Raw genomic sequence first — 17,194 nt, forward strand, 5'->3', positions numbered from 1 at the left:
TCCCTGGGAAAGGTGAAATGTGTGTGAAAATCACTCATTCAGAGCCCTGGAGTCTGTATTATTCTGTATTATTATTCTAAGAAAGTTCCAGAAAGTCAGACGACTCATTGCTCAGGAAGTGACAGATGCTGGAGGCTGCAAGTGCAGAGGGCAGAGCGATCCCAGGCAGAGCTCTTGACCTCACTTGGGTGTTGTCCATCTCCCAGTCTTGCTAAGCCATCCTTCCCCTCCTTCCAAATCTCCAAATCATCTTCCTACACTAATTGCATCTGGGAGGCTTGTTTCTATTCCTATCAGCTCTCCGTGTATCCCCATGCAGAGCTGATGGGTGGCTGACTCACAGGACCAAATGCAGCTCTTCCTTTACTACACTGAGGGGTACTTTTCAGATGTGCTTGCTCTGGGTGTACTGAATCTTTCTCAGGGAAGGCTTAGTGGCTCAAAGCATTGGACATGGATTCCAGTTGTACCTCTGCCTCTAGGACTAGGGCAAGTTCACTTAACCCAGAAATAGAGAAACAGAAATACCCACCTCATTGAGTTGTGAAGATTAAATAAAACAACACATGTAAAGCACTTACATGGTGTCTGGTACATAGTAAATGCTCAATAAAAAGGATCATTCACTGGAACGCACACACTGTTGACTGAAATGTATATTAGGACAATCCTTCAAAGATGCATGCACTCTTGAAGACAACTTTTTGCATATATTATATATCAAAGCTGAACATATGCATCAATTATCTCAACAATTCTATTCAAAGTTACAATTTTTGTTAGTTTAAAAGGTCACCATCATGGAAAATATGCTCTGAGCTCTAAAGAGCCAACTAACAAAGTTTTGAAATTCAACCCAAGTATAACTTGAGGACTGTTTTATATTTGATTCATAATGTTGTGGTTTGGTGCAATGGCAACCCACTCCAGTACTCTTGCCTGGAGAATCCCATGGACGCAGGAGCCTGGTGGGCTGCAGTCCGTGGGGTCACGAAGAGTCGGACACGACTGAGCGACTTCAATTTGGTGACGTTTGGTACTTAAATTCCTGAGCCTTATTGGCTTGACGATCTTTGCACTCCATGGTTAAATTAGTCACATGGTCATATTTTGGAACTTGAGCTCTGGTATTAGAGGAGTAATTACATCTTGGGCTGACTTGGAAATGACTCAGAATTGGTTGACATCCTTGAATAGACAAGAGTAAGTCCCATGATGCTAGGCCAGCCACTAGGAGGGTTTCTGGGTGTGACAAATGTCACATTGAAATGCTTGACAATTTTCACTGTTGAGGACATTATTACTTGTGTAAGAACTAAACACTCATCAAATGCTCACTTGGTGAAATTACATTCAAAGCTCTCTTATTCACTCCTCAGCAGGATTGTCACATTTGGTTGTAATATTTTATGAATAAAGCCTTATTGATATACATTTTGATGCAATCATAAAACCGTCAGCTCACTCTACTTCCTCTCTTCTTACTTCCCTCCCTTCTTCCTTTATATCCTTGCTGTGATCTATTTTCAGATATCTCATAAATATAAACATATATATTAATATGAAATACTTTACAGTTGACTTTGAATTTGAAAACTCGCTGAACAACACTGTTGATATGATAACAAATTTGAATTTAAGGTGCATCATTTTGAATGGCTCCATCCCATGGACCAGGGATACTCAGAATGTGGTTCACGGGGCAATGTCCGTCTACGATCTGCTTGCTACCAATCTGTGAAGACATACCTGCAGAACTTCTATAGAACCTGACAGTAAGCATTTATACATTTTTATAAGCAATTTCTCAGAGTGATTTTATGTCCGTCTAGTATGTCTGTAATAAAGTCTTCCAAAGAGAAGCAAGTGGCTCGTCTCATGCTGCTGCTTCTCTTCCTCTTTTTCTCCCACCCTCCTCCTTTTCCCCTCATCCTTTTTCTCCTCTTCCTCCTCCTCCTTTTTCTTCTTTTCCTCCTTGTCCTTCTTCTATAGACATAAAAGTCTGTGATACTGACATAAGGTGCATAAAGAATTGTTCCTCTCAGTCAGTGTAATGGCAACTTTGTTTAAACCACTGTTGGAGGAGGCCCTGTGAGGACACGACTGCCCGCTGACCCTTGGATTGCTGTGCATCCTGCCATCTATGCCAACTGTATCACTGATCGTGTTCATGACACCAGCTGTCTTGCTGTTCACACTGTCCGCACTGTGCTGAACCCGGGGTAAGGCAAGGTGCAAGCTAAGAGGCTGGAAGCAAGCTCGGGCAGCGGTCGGATCTGCAGATGCGTTTCTTCTCGTCTGTCTGACGCAGCGGCCGTAGCAGCACACGTGCTATATTCTCCCCTCTGCAGGTTGACCCCACGGACACAGCCGTGACGCAGCAGTAATTGCCACCACCTTCTGAGTGGAGCTCACATATGCGCACCGCACACAACCCGAGACTATGCCCGCACTTTGTGAGGCGCATGCACAGTGCTGTAAGTGATCTCAGTTGTACTGTTTACAAGAGTCAAGACATGCGAGCAACCTAGATGTCCCTCGGCAGACGAATGGATAAGAAAGCTGTGGTACATATACACAATGGACTATCACTCAGCCATTAAAAAGAATGCATTTGAATCAGTTCTGATGAAGTGGAGGAAACTGGAGCCTATTATACAGAGTGAAGCAGGTCAGAAAGAAAAACACCAATACAGTATATTAACGCATATATATGGAATTTAGAAAGACGGTAATGATGACCCTATATGTGAGATGGCAAAAGAGACATAGATGTATAGAACAGTCTTTCGGACTCTGTGGGAGAAGGTGAAGGTGGGATGATTTGAGAGAATAGCATTGAAACATGTATATTACCATATATAAAACAGATCACCAGTCCAGGTTCCACGCATGAGACAGGGTGCTCGGGGCTGGTGCACTGGGATGACCCTGAGGGATGGGATGGGGAGGGAGGGGGGAGGGGGGTTCAGGATGGGGGACACAGGTACACCCATTTATTTAAATAAATTAATATTTATTTAATAAATTAATAATTATTTAAAATAAATAAATTAATTAATTTAAAAAATGATCTCAGCTGTTACACAGTCATTATTTACAAAACATGGGGGCGAGAGTGTCTGAACAGTCCATTTTGGCCAGTGTGCTCTGTCCCCATGACCCCCTGGCTGGACCTGGGCAACCAGAGGCTTTTCCCTCCCTGCTGCCCCTGGAAGGCATGTTTTGCCCACCCTTCCCACAGCAGGAGTCATTTTCAGGGCACAGCTTAAGAGAGTGTGTGCTGTTGAGATCATGTGTGACGGTGACTGAACCTGGTTAAGACCTCTGTATAAACAAGACTCTGGGGGCAGGTGCAGAGATTTACTCCCCTTGAGGTCGCCCAAGACAAGCCTTGTATGTCCGCTCCCTTGCTTAGCATACCTGCCACCTACCCATCTGGAGTGATCTGCTTTCTCCAGCCTCTCCTTGCTTTATGTGGGAGCCAGTTTCACATTTCATCCAAGGGAACTCTTGAAGTTGTGAACCAATACCCATTAATAAAAATACCCCCTTTTCTCTCTGCTGCTGCTGAGCCACTTCATTTGTGTCTGACTCTTTGGGACTCTATGCACTGTAGCCTGTCAGGCTCCTCGGTCCATGGGATTCTCCAGGCAAGAATATGGGAGTGGGTTGCAAGGCCCTCCTCCAGGGGATCTTCCCAACCCAGGGATGGAACCTGCATTTCCTGCGGCTTCTGCATTGGAAAGTGGGGTCTTAACCATTAGCTCCACCTGGAAAGCCCAAGTGCTCAGTACTGCTCCCCGTCAGGGAATCAAACCCTGGTCTCCTGTGTGACAAGCAGGGAATTCACCACTATACTAAGGAGGAGTAGCTCCATTAAAAAAATTCAGTTTTGCAACTTGCATTTTTTATTAAATAAAATATAGTTCTTCAGCTTGACCTTTAGGATCTTAACATAAGCCCAGTATAACAGCTGAATTTCTCATAATTCTTATAAAAGTTAAACAATTTCTTCTTATTATCCATTTAAACCATTTCTTTTCCCAGAATGTTTTCTCTGCTTAAATATTTATGAATTTATTCACTCATCTAATGAATATTTGCTGGGCTTTCCTGGTGGCTCAGATGATAAAGAATCTGCCTGCAATGCTGGAAACCTGGGTTCAATCTGTGGGTCATGAAGATCCCCTGGAGATGGGAATGGCTACCCCCTCCAGTATTGTTGCCTGGAGAACTCCGTGGACAGAGGAGCCTGGTAGGTTACAGTCCATGGGGCTGCAAGAATGATCATGACTGAGCAACTAACACTTTCACTTTATTTTTTCACTTCAGATGCTGGGCAATGGGTTTCTGCCCCTCAGTAGTTTAATAACTAGTATTTCAAATACTTACCTGCTTTGGGGACTAGCTCAAGTCTTGCGTTCCCCATGAGGTGTAATTAGAAAAAGTACTGACTATTGTCAGAAGAGTTGAGAGTCAGAACACTTCGGTATGAATCCCAACTGGGAAAGTTACTTTACTCTTTGAGTCTCATTTGTATAGTCATCTGTAAAATGGGGCCAATAGTGATCTTTTATTCATAAAGATTTATTTTTTTCAAAACAGACTGATTGACTTACTTGTATCTAGCGGCACCGAGTCTTTGCGGCTGCCCACCCCCCTCCCCCCACTCCCTCCGGTTTTCTCTGGTCGCAGAGATGGGGGCTGCTCCTTGTTTTGGCGCTCAGGCTTCTCGCTGTGGTGGCTGCTCCTCATGGCGGTTCTGTTGTTGCAGAGCACCGGCTCTACGTGCACAGGCTCCAGTGGGTGCAGTCGCGGGCTTAGCTGCTCTGGGGCATGCGGAATCTTCCTGAGCCAGGGATTGAACCCGTGTCCCCTGCGTTGGCTGGCAATTCTTAACCACTGTACCACCAGGGAAGCCTCATAAAGATTTTTATTTTTTTAAATTATGTGGGATAATGATGTAAACATGTCTGGCATAATATGAAGTCTCTCCACGCTATTTTCCTCTTTTCTCTTATGATAAATTTTGCTTTTTACTCAATCTAATTCTGCCATCAAAGGCATGTTTTTTCTCCCCTCAATACTGTACACATTCTAAATTAGTTCATTTAACAGGTACGATCTTCCTATCCTAACTTGCCCCTTTTCTAGAATCTCCTCCCTTCCTTTCCCATCTGCCCCAATTCATTATTTTTTTCAGGATGGGATTCAAAAACCTTGCTTCTCCATAAGTACTCACAGGCCCCTTGACTTTTCAGGATTTCCTTAGAGAACTTTAGCTTCTAGCCATGTTATCTCAGGTGTTGTTGAGATGATGTTGGCCATCATATTAACCCCACCTTATTGATCTAATGAAAATAAATGTTCTCTGATGGTAAGGAAAATGTTGTTATGTGTTGTTTGTATTTTCCTGCTCCCTGGAGTTTAGAAAGTATGATAAGAAGTTAAAAAACCCAGTAGAACCTTGACGCTGGTGAAGATATTGATGGTAAGTGACCCCAGTGGCTGCAGGGTCTACTGCTCAAATGCTTCTCTCATGTACAGCATCCAGACCAGGGAACTGCAACCAGATTGTCCTTTAGCAAAATAATTAACCCATTTCCTCAGACATTCTGTTTGCAAAAACCTGAAACTTTGAGGGTAAAAACTCAAGGGCTTCTTATGCTTTTGATAAAGTTGGTTGTGCCCCAAAATACCGGATGGAAAAATTCTTACTCAGCCAATTATTTTGACATCGTGCTGCTTCAGTAATAGACATATCACCAATTACCTGTCAGGTGTGGCTTGGAAGGTGGCTTTTGGGTAAATACAGACAAGGGAATAACTGCTAGTTCTTGCCTAAAGGCTCTGAACCCGCTTGCATTTTCCCAGCTCTGAAGGAGCAGATGCCAAACACTCCTCGGGGTGCTCAGTGAACTTCCAGAGGCCACATCACATGTCTTCAAAAGTCCCGCTCCAGGAAGTGTCTTTTCTCAAATGTTCCATCTCTCAGTAGCTCTACCCAGTAACCAACTTTCTGAAGAATAGTATCTAGCAAAATGGAAGGAGAGAGCAGTGTTCTGACTTAGATGAGTATCTTTTATTTAGTTTTAACTTTATTTATATTGACTTTATTTACAAAAATTCAAAAAGAAAAAAGTAAGCTCAGAATTACACCGTATTAAGAACTAATATTAGAATTAACTTTCAAATTATAGCTAACCCTAATTGAATGTTTACAATGTACCTGTGCAGTCTTTCTTGTCCAGATGGTATATGAAAGCAGACTCAAAAAGTGCATGAAAACTGAACAAAGAATTAATTATATAGCAATGAATAAACTGATGTTGGAAACTAATTTTGGTTATTTATTGCAAATTTCAAGAAAAATTATGAGACTTAGAAATGGAGAAAAAAGAAAGCATTGAGTATTCTTTCAGCAGAGTGGTCATGAGTGTTGTCTAGCTGATCATCCAGGGATTATTTGATTATATTTTACTATTTCACTGTCTTGTCTGATCGACAAGTATATTCTATAATTCTGAGAGATAGAAACTAAGTTGTAGAAAACTGATAGCAATCTAAGTTTTTCTAGTCCACAGTAATGCAAACAATCTCACCCATAGAGATGCAAACACTCTAAAAACAAATGAACAAACAAAACAAAAACAGTCTCATAGAAACAGAGAACAAACCGGTGGAGTAGGGGTTGAACCAAATAGGTGAAGGGGATTAACAGGTACAAATCTTCCAGTTATAAAATAACTGGGCTTCCCAGTGGTGCCTGCTAATGCAGGAGATGCAAGAGACGCAGTTTTGATCCCTGGGTCAGAAGGATCACCTGGAGTAGGAAATGGAAACCCACTCCAGTATTCTTGCTTGGAAAATTTGCTACACAGAGGAGCCTGGTGAGCTATAGTCCCTAGGTTTGCAAAGCGTTGGATAAAACAGCATGCAGGTGCACACACGCACACACAATAAGTGTCATGGGGATATAACGTACAGTGTAATATCTGATAATATTTTAATAACTTTGTATGGTGACAAGGCCTCCCTGGTGGTTCAGTGATAAAGTATCTGCTGGCTGACTCAGGAGACTCAGGTTTGATCCCTGGGTCAGGAAGACCTCCTGGAGAAGGAAATGGCAATACACTCCATTATTCTAGCCTAGGAGATCCCATGGACAGAAAAGCCTGGCAGGCTACAGTCCCCGGGATGGCAAAAGAGTCTGATATGACTTAGCAACTCAACAACAAGAAGAAGAAGAATGGTAACAGATGATAACTAGACTTATCATGGTGATCAATTCATAATATATGAAAATGTCAATGGCATATTGTCTCATAGAGATAAAACTTTGAAATGTAAAATTTATATCTTATTGACCTATAGAATTTTAATCAGTTTTGCATTTATTAGCAAAAATAGTTGAGTGTACCTAATTGCACATATATATTCTCCAGAATCTCTGACTCATACACCCATTAATTAATTGAATAAACAAATTCTTTGATATATGTTTATGTTTGAGAGTCATGATTTTAGAAAATTATAGCTTAGCATTTTTGGAATTTCCACTGAGAAACCTGAATGGGCTCTCTTGGCAAAGTATTCAGTTCAGTTCAGTTGCTCAGTCGTGTCCGACTCTTTGCGACTCCGTGAATCGTAGCACGCCAGGCCTCCCTGTCCATCACCAACTCCCGGAATTCACTAAAACTCATGTCCTTTGAGTCAGTGATGCCATCCAGCCATCTCATCCTCTGTCGTCCCCTTCTCCTCCTGCCCCCAATCCCTCCCAGCATCAGTCTTTTCCAATGAGTCAATTCTTCGCATGAGGTGGCCAAAGTACTGGAGTTTCAGCTTTAGCCCCATTCCTTCCAAAGAAATACTAGGGCTGATATCCTTCAGAATGGACTGGTTGGATCTCCTTGCAGTCCAAGGGACTCTCTAGAGTCTTCTCCAACACCACAGTTCAAAAACATTAATTCTTAGGTGCTCAGCTTTCTTCACAGTCCAACTCGCACATCCATACATGACCACTGGAAAAACCATAGCCTTGACTAGACGGACCTTTGTTGGCAAAGTAATGTCTCTGCTTTTCAATATGCTATCTAGGTTGGTCACAACTTTTCTTCAAAGGAGTAAGCATCTTTTAATTTCATGGCTGCAGTCATCATCTGCAGTGATTTTGGAGCCCCCCCAAAAATAAAGTCTGACACTGTTTCCACTGTTTCCCCATCTATTTCCCATGAAGGGATGCGACCAGATGCCATGATCTTCATTTCCTGAATGTTGAGCTTTAAGCCAACTTTTTCACTCTCCACTTTCACTTTCATCAAGAGGCTTTTTAGATCCTCTTCACTTTCTGCCATAAGGGTGGTGTCATCTGCATATCTGAGGTTATTGACATTTCTCCTGGCAATCTTGATTCCAGCTTGTGCTTCCTCCAGCCCAGCATTTCTCATGATGTACTCTGCATACAAGTTAAATAAGCAGGGTGACAATATAAAGCCTTGAGGTACTCCTTTTCCTATTTGGAGCCAGTCTGCTGTTCCACGTCCAGTTCTAACTGTTGCTTCCTGACCTGCATACAGGTTTCTCAAGAGGCAGGTCAGATGATCTGGGATTCCCATCTGTTTCAGAATTTTCCACAGTTTATTGTGATCCACACAGCAAGGGCTTTGGCATAGTGAATAAAGCAGAAATAGATGTTTTTCTGGAACTCTCTTGCTTTTTCAATGATCCAGCGGATGTTGGCAATTTGATCTCTGGTTCCTCTGCCTTTTCTAAAACCAGCTTGAACATCTGGAAGTTCATGGTTCACGTATTGCTGAAGCCTGGCTTGGCGAATTGTGAGCATTACTTTACTAGTGTGTGAGATGAGTGCAATTGTGTGATAGTTTGAGCATTCTTTGGCATTGCCTTTCTTTGGGATATGAATGAAAACTGACCTTTTCCAGTCCTGTGGCCACTGCTGAGTTTTCCAAATTTGCTGGCATATTGAGTGCAGCACTTTCACAGCATCATCTTTCAGGTTTTGAAATAGCTCCAATGGAATTCCATCACCTCCACTAGCTTTGTAGTGATGCTTTCTAAGGCCCACTTGACTTCACATTCCAGGATGTCTGGCTCTAGGTGAGTGATCACACCATCGTGATTATCTGGGTCATGAAGATCTTTTTCGTACAGTTCTTCTGTGTATTCTTGCCACCTCTTAATATCTTCTGCTTCTGTTAGGTCCCTACCATTTCTATCCTTTATAGAGCCCATCTTTGCATGAAATATTCCCTTGGTATCTCTAATTTTCTTGTAGAGATCTCTAGTCTTTCCCATTGTGTTGTTTTCCTCAATTTCTTTGCATTGATCACTGAGGAAGGCTTTCTAACTCTCCTTGCTATTGTTTGGAACTCTGCATTCAGATGTTTCTATCTTTCCTTTTCTTCTTTGCTTTTCACTTCTCTTCTTTTCACAGCTATTTGTAAGGCCTCCTCAGACAGCCAGTTTGCTTTTTTGCATTTCTTTTCCATGGGGATGGTCTTGATCCCTGTCTCCTGTACAATGTCACGAACCTCATTCCATAGTTCATCAGGGACTCTATCAGATCTAGTCCCTTAAATCTATTTCTCACTTCCACTGTATAGTCGTAAGGGATTTGATTTAGGTCATACCTGAATGGTCTAGTGGTTTTCCCTACTTTCTTCAATTTAAGTCTGAATTTGGCAACTAGGAGTTCATGATCTGAGCCACAGTCAGCTCCCTGTCTTGTTTTTGCTGACTGTATAGAGCTTCTCCATCTTTGGCTTTAAAGAATATAATCAATCTGATTTTGGTGTTGACCATCTGGTGATGTCCATGTGTAGAGTCTTCTCTTGTGTTTTGGAAGAGGGTGTTTGCTATGACCAGTGCATTCTCTTGGCAAAACTCTATTAATCTTTTCCCTACTTCATTCTGTATTCCAAGGCCAAATTTGCCTGTTACTCCAGGTGTTTCTTGACTCCCTACTTTTGCATTCCAGTCCCCTATAATGAAAAGCACATCTTTTTTGGGTGTTAGTTCTAAAAGGTCTTGTAGGTCTTCATAGAACTGTTCAACTTCAGCTTCTTCAGCGTTACTGCTTGGGGCATAGACTTGGATTACTGTGATATTGAATGGTTTGCCTTGGAAACGAACAGAGATCATTCTGTTGTTTTTGAGATTGCATCCAAGTACTGCATTTCAGATTCTTTTGTTGACCATGATGGCTACTCCATTTCTTCTGAGGGATTCCTGCCCGCAGTAGTACATATAATGGTCATCTGATTTAAATTCACCCATTCCAGTCCATTTTAGTTTGCTGATTCCTGGAATGTCTATGTTCACTCTTGCCATCTCCTGTTTGACCACTTCCAATTTGCCTTGATTCATGGACCTGACATTCCAGGTCCATGGTCCAGGTCCATCCCAATATTCCATGCAATATTGCTCTTTACAGCATTGGACTTTGCTTCTATCACTATCAGTCACATCCGCAACTGGGTGTTGTTTTTGCTTTGGCTCCATCCTTTCATTCTTTCTGGAGTTATTTCTCCACTGATCTCCAGTAGCATATTGGGCACCTACTGACCTGGGGAGTTCCTCTTTCAGTATCCTATCATTTTGCCTTTTCATGCTGTTCATGGGGTTCTCAAGACAAGAATACTGAAGTGGTTTGCCATTCCCTTTTCCAGTGGACCACATTGTGTCAGTAAAGTATTAGTATCAAGTATTAGTCAGCAAAGTATTAGTATCTAGTAAACCGCACTTCTGGAAATGTTCACTAATGGTTATTTAACCTGAATACATCTCTTCCTGGAATCCAGGGTGAATTTCAGTAACAGTAGAACTTAAGCTCTAGTTACTCTGTTTCTGTAGTTTTTCTTCTCTCTCGACTGATTTTTTTGTTTTATTTTCCTTTCTGATTTGCTCATAGTCAATAACACATTGACTGGTATCCTGGTGGCTTGTGCGCACCAGGACCAAGGAGAAAAGAGCAATGACCCCACAAGAGACTGAGCCAGACTTGCCTGTTAGTGTCCAGAAGTTTCCCATGGAAGCCTGGTTTGACAGCAGCCTGCAGTGGGGTCAGGGGCACTGAATACAACAGTCCTGGGAGCTGCATGGTGTTCTGGCATGAGTCCTTTTGAAGGAATTTGGCCTCAGGCCAAACTACTGGGAGGGAACACAGCCTCACCCATCAACGGAAAATTGGATTAAAGATTTTCTGAGCATGGCCCTGACAATCAGAGCAAGACCCAGATTCCCCCACAGCCAGTCCTTCTCATCAGGAAGCTTCCACAGCCTCTTATCCTTATCATCAGAGGGTAGATGGAATTAAAAACCACAATCACAGAAAACTAATCAAACTAATGACATGGATCATAGCCTTATCTAAATCAATGAAACTATGAGCTATGCCATGTATGGCCACCCAAGACACACCGGTCATGGTGGAGAGTTCTGACAAATGTGGTCCATTGCAGAAGAGAATGACAAACCCTTCAGTATTCTTGCCTTTAGAACTCCATGGACAGTATGAAAAGGCAAAATGATAGGACACTGCAAGATAAACTCCCCAAGTTGGTAGGTGTCCAATATGCTACTGGAGAGGACTGGGGAAATAGTGCACAAAAGAATGAAGAGGCTGAGAAAAAGCAAAACAACTCCCAGTTGTGGATTTGTCCAGAGATGGAAGTAAAGTCCTAGGCTGTAAAGAACAATATTGCATAGGAACCTGGAGTGTTAGGTCCATGAATCAAGGCAAATTGGAAGTGGTCAAACAGGAGATGGCAAGAGTGAACGTTGACATTTTAGAATCAGTGAACTAAAATGGACCAGAATGAGTGAATTTAATTCAGATGACCGTTAGATCTACTGCTGTGAGCAGGAATCCCTTAGAAGAAATGGAATAGCCACCATAGTCAACAAAAGAGTCCAAAATGCAGTACTTGGATGTAATCTCAAAAACGACAGAATGGTCTCTGTGCATTTCCAAGGCAAACCATTCAATATCACAGTAACCCAAGTCTATGCCCCAACCACTAATACTGAAGAAGCTGAAGTTGAACGGTTCTATGAAGACCTACAAGACCTTCTAGAACTAACACCAAAAAAGGATGTCCTTTTCATCATAGGGGACTGTAATGCAAAAGTAGGAAGTCAAGAGAAACCTGGAGTAACAGGCAAATTTGGCCTTGGAGTACAAATGAAGCAGGGCAAAGGCTGATAGAGTTTTGCCAAGAAAACACACTGGTCATAGCAAACACCCTTTTCCAACAACACAAGAGTCAACCCTATACATTGACATCACCAGATGGTCAATACCAAAATCAGATTGATTATACACTTGCCTAGTGGCTCAGACAGTAAAGCGTCTGTCTGCAACACAGGAGACCCAGGTTCAATCCCTGGGTTGGGAAGATGCCCTGGGGAAGGAAATGGCAGCCCACTCCAGTATTCTTGCCTGGAAAAATCCCATGGATCGCAGAGCCTGGTAGGCTACCGTCCATGGGGTCACAGAGTTGGACACGACTGAGTGACTTCGCTTCACTTCATACTCTTTGCAGCTGAAGATGGAGAAGCTCTATCAGTTCAGTTCAGTTCAGTCACTCAGTTGTGTCCGACTCTTTGCGACCCCATGAATCGCAGCACGCCAGGCCTCCCTGTCCATCACCAATTCCTGGAGTTCACTCAGACTCACGTCCATTGAGTCAGTGGTGCCATCCAGCCATCTTATCCTCTGTCGTCCCCTTCTCCTCCTGCCACCAATCCCTCCCAGCATCAGAGTCTTTTCCAATGAGTCAACTCTTCGCATGAGGTGGCCAAAGTACTGGAGTTTCAACTTTAGCATCATTCTGCCCATGCTAAATGCGCTGGTCGCAGCCGCCTGCGCTAAAATGGGAGAAGCTCTATACAGTCAGCAAAAACAAGACTGGTAGCTGACTGTGACTCAGATCATGAACTCCTTATTGCCAAATTCAGACTAAAATTGAAGAAAGTAGGGAAAACCACTAGACCATTCAGGTATGACCTAAATCAAATCCCTTAAAATACAGTGGAAGTGACAAATAGATTCAAGGGATTAGATCAGATAGACAGAGTGCCTGAAGAGCTATGGACAGAGGTTTGTGACACTGTATAGGAGGTGGTGATCAAATTCATCCCCAAGAAAAAGAAATGCAAAAAGGCAAAATGGTTGTCCTAGGAGGCCTTACAAGTAGCTGAAAAAAAGAAGAGAAGTGAGAGGCAAAGGAGAAAAGGAAAGATATATCCATATGAATGCAGAGTTCCAAAGAATAGCAAAGAGAGATGAGAAAGCCTTCCTAAGTGATCAGTGCAAAGTAATAGAGGAAAACAACAGAATGATAAAGATTAGAGATCTCTTCAAGAAAATTAGAGATACTGAGGGAACATTTCATGCAGAGATGGGCACAATAAAGGGCAGAAATGGTATGGGGCCAGCAGAAGCAGAAGATATTAAGAAGAGGTGGCAAGTATACATAGAAGAACTGTACAAAAAGGATCTTAATGACCCAGATAACCACCTTGGTGTGATTACTTGCCAAGAGCCAGATATCCTGAAGTCCAAAGTCAAGTGGACCTTAGGAAGCAGCACTATGAACAAAGCTAGTGGAGGTGATGGAATTCCAACTGAGCTATTTCACATCCTAAAAGCTGATGCTGTAAAAGTGCCACATTCAATATGCCAGCAAATTTGGAAAGCTCAGCAGTGGCCACAGGACTGGAAAAGGTCACTTTTCGTTTCAATCTCAAAGAAAGTCAATGCCAAAGAATATTCAAACTACCACACAATTGCACTCATTTCACACACTAGCAAAGTAATACTCAAAATTCTCCAAGCCAGGCTTCAACAGTACATGAACCAAGAACTTCTAGACATTCAAGCTGGATTTAGAAAAGGCAGAGGAACCAGAGATCAAATTGTCAACATCCATTGAATCATAGAAAAAGCAAGAGAATTCTGGAAAGAATTGACCATGCTAAAGCCTTTGGCTGTGTGGATCACAACAAACTATGGAAAATTCTTAAAGAGATGGAAATACCAGACTCCCTTACCTGCCTCCTGAGAAATCTGTATGCAGGTCAAGAAACAACAATTAGAACTGGACATGGAACAACAGACTGATTCCAAACTGGAAAAGGATTCCATTAAGGCTTTATATTGTCACCCTGCTTATTTAATTTATATGCAGAGGACATCATGAGAAATGCTGGGCTGGATGAAGCACAAGCTGGAATCAAGATTTCCAGGAGAAATATTAATAATCTCAGATATACAGATGACACCACCGTTATGGCAGAAAGCAAAGAGGAACTAAAGAGCCTCTTGATGAAAGTGAGAGAGGAGAGTGAAAAAGCTGGCTTAAAAGTCAGCATTCAGAAAACTACGATCATGGCATCTGGTCTCATCACTTCATGGCAAATAGATGGGGAAACAAATCACTGCACATGGTGACTGCAGCCATGAAATTAAGAGATGCCTGCTCCTTAGAAGAAAAGCTGTGACCAACCTAGACAGCATAAGCAGAGACATTACTTTGCCAACAAAGGTCCATCTATTCAAAGCTATAGGTTTTCCAGTAGTCACGTATGGATGTAAGAGTTGGACCATAAAGAAAGCTGAGCACCAAAGAATTGATGCTTTTGAACTATGGTGTTGGAGAAGACTCTTGGGAGTTCCTTGGATTGCAAGAAGATCAAACCAGTGAATCCTAAAGGAAATCAGTCCTGCGTATTCATTGGAAGGATTGATGTTGAAGCTGAAACCCCAATACTTTGGCCACCCGATGTGAAGAATGGGCTCATTGGAAAAGTCTCTGATGCTGGGAAAGATTGAAGGTGGGAGGAGAAGGGGATGACAGAGGATGAGATGAGATGGTTGGATGGCATCACCAATTCGATGGACATGAGTTTGATCAGGCTCCGGTATTTGGTGATGGACAGGGAAGGCTGCTGTGCTGCAGTCCATGGGGTCACAAAGAGTCGGACGTGACTGAGGGACTGAACTGAACTGAAGAGCATATTGTCAGTTGGTTGCATCAATTTTGGTTTTGGGAAATTTGCTTTTATAGCACAACCATTTGATAATCTTTCTAGATAATGGATATGAATTCTCAGTTTGGTGAGAAACAGCAGAGAAACTGGTCTTTTTTGTTTGTTTTTCTGTTTATCTATTTGTGAGCTCACATTTATTCAGAATTTTGAGGCCATTGGGAAGGAGGATAATGCTGTAAGATCTAGATGAGTTAGATTTTTTTTTTTTCTGTTTTATTCTCGACTCAGCTGAAGTGTGAGACTGAAGCCAGAAGCTCTCTATGTGCTTATGCATCTCTCTGTGTTAGTGTCTGTAACTGAAACAGGTTCTATCCTATAACTGTGAAAATGGAAAATGTTTTCCAACTTCTGGAAGGTATTGCTATGGCAGAGTATTAATAAATTAGATTATAATGTCTTAAAGAAGGACTGTTGTGATTTTTTCAGAGGTAAATAAGCACTTATATAATTATTAAAAAATAAATGCATAATATATTTAAAAGGCAGTAATAGTCTTCCCATTCTTATGTCTTCTTTTTCTCACAATGTGCAGCAGCGTAGACCTCTTGAAAATTGTAATAAATAAATTTAGCAGTGTCACAAAATCCGAAATTCATACCCCCAAATCAGCTGTATTTCTGTATACTCACAAAGAATAATTTGAAACTGGAATAAAAAAGAATGCCATTTGCATCAGGATGAAATATTTATATATAAACTTAATAGAATACATGCAACACCAGAACACTGACAACTACGAAACACTGCTGGGAGAAATCAGGGAAGCTGGCAGTGGCTTTCCCATCAGGAGCTCTGTTTTGGATGGAATGGAGTCCAGGCATGAGTGACCCATGGGGTCTGGAAAGGGAAATAAAGGTGTGCTGGCTTTGCCATCCATGTTGGTAGTAATAGGAGATATCTCCAGGGATTGCTAGGTGAACTCATCTGAGACCAATAATTCATGATATACATGGTGTTACTGACTTGGCTTCTTGGACTCTGTAGTCAATAGAAATTGATGAGAAATTCAGACAAGGATTTATTAGGACTCAGCATGCAGGAGTGAAAACAAGTAACAGGTTCCCTTGCTCCATCTCTGAGTGGGGCAAGCTGGTCCCTCTAGTGGGGTGAGGGTAAGGGCAGATCCACGGTCGGGCCAGAGGGGAGGCTTAGGTGGTCTGGCCACCCCCTTGGTGCTGCTGTGTGCAGGGATCATGCTTCAGTACTTCACTTTTGCTCTCAGCACCTCAGAAATGGCAGTTAGGGTTTGGCCTTTTTGAATCTTACTGTTCATAACTTGCCCCAAGTGGGCATGCACACAGTTATTTTTAGTCCATTGTAGTTTCTTTGTATTTTGCTGCTTGAAATGTTTGTTCAGGTATAAATACTGCAGTGATTTATAGAAGGGTGTCTCTTTTTCTTATAAGTGAATAAATAAATACCCTGAGTTAATGAAAAAAGTGATTCATATATCATTCCCCACCCTTTTTCCATAGTAATAAAGACAGAGCCTTGGGGTGATGTGCTGAGGACAGAGAGAAGTATTGCAAGACTCTAGAATCACATAGCTAGAGTTTTTCATGTGATGGGCTTTCCGGAAAAGCCTTTACTTTCTGTAGTAGTTTGAAGCCTGCTTCTACTGTAGTTAAACTTCCATTCACATGCACATAATGTATCTAGGTTTCAGGCTTTCAAACTAAATTTGATCTGGAACCTGGGAAAAGAGACAGAGATACTGTGGGGAGGTACTGAGAGAGAGATTGGTTATGGGGTTGTATTCAAGGAAAGTAGGGATCCTGATAGTTAAGCTTAACCACTTTAGAGTATTGCTGCTGTGTGCTCAGTCATGTCTGACCCTCTGCCACCCCATGGACTGTAGCCAGCCAGGCTCCTCTGTCCATGGGATTCTCCAAGCAAGAGTACTGGAATGAGTTGCAGTGTTCTCCTCCAGGAGATCTTCCCAACCCAGGGATCCAACCCAGTTTCCCCCATTTCAGGCAGATTCTTTACTGTCTGAGCCACCAGGGAAGTATTCAGTTCAGTTCAGTTCAGTTCAGTCGCTCAATCATGTCCAACTCTTTGTGACTCCATGAATCACAGCACGCCAGGTCTCCCTGTCCATCACCAACTCCTTGAGTTC

The sequence above is a fragment of the Bos indicus x Bos taurus genome, chromosome 15, assembly GCF_003369695.1.
Source record: "Bos indicus x Bos taurus breed Angus x Brahman F1 hybrid chromosome 15, Bos_hybrid_MaternalHap_v2.0, whole genome shotgun sequence".
In the NCBI taxonomy this organism is placed as follows: Eukaryota; Metazoa; Chordata; class Mammalia; order Artiodactyla; family Bovidae; genus Bos; species Bos indicus x Bos taurus.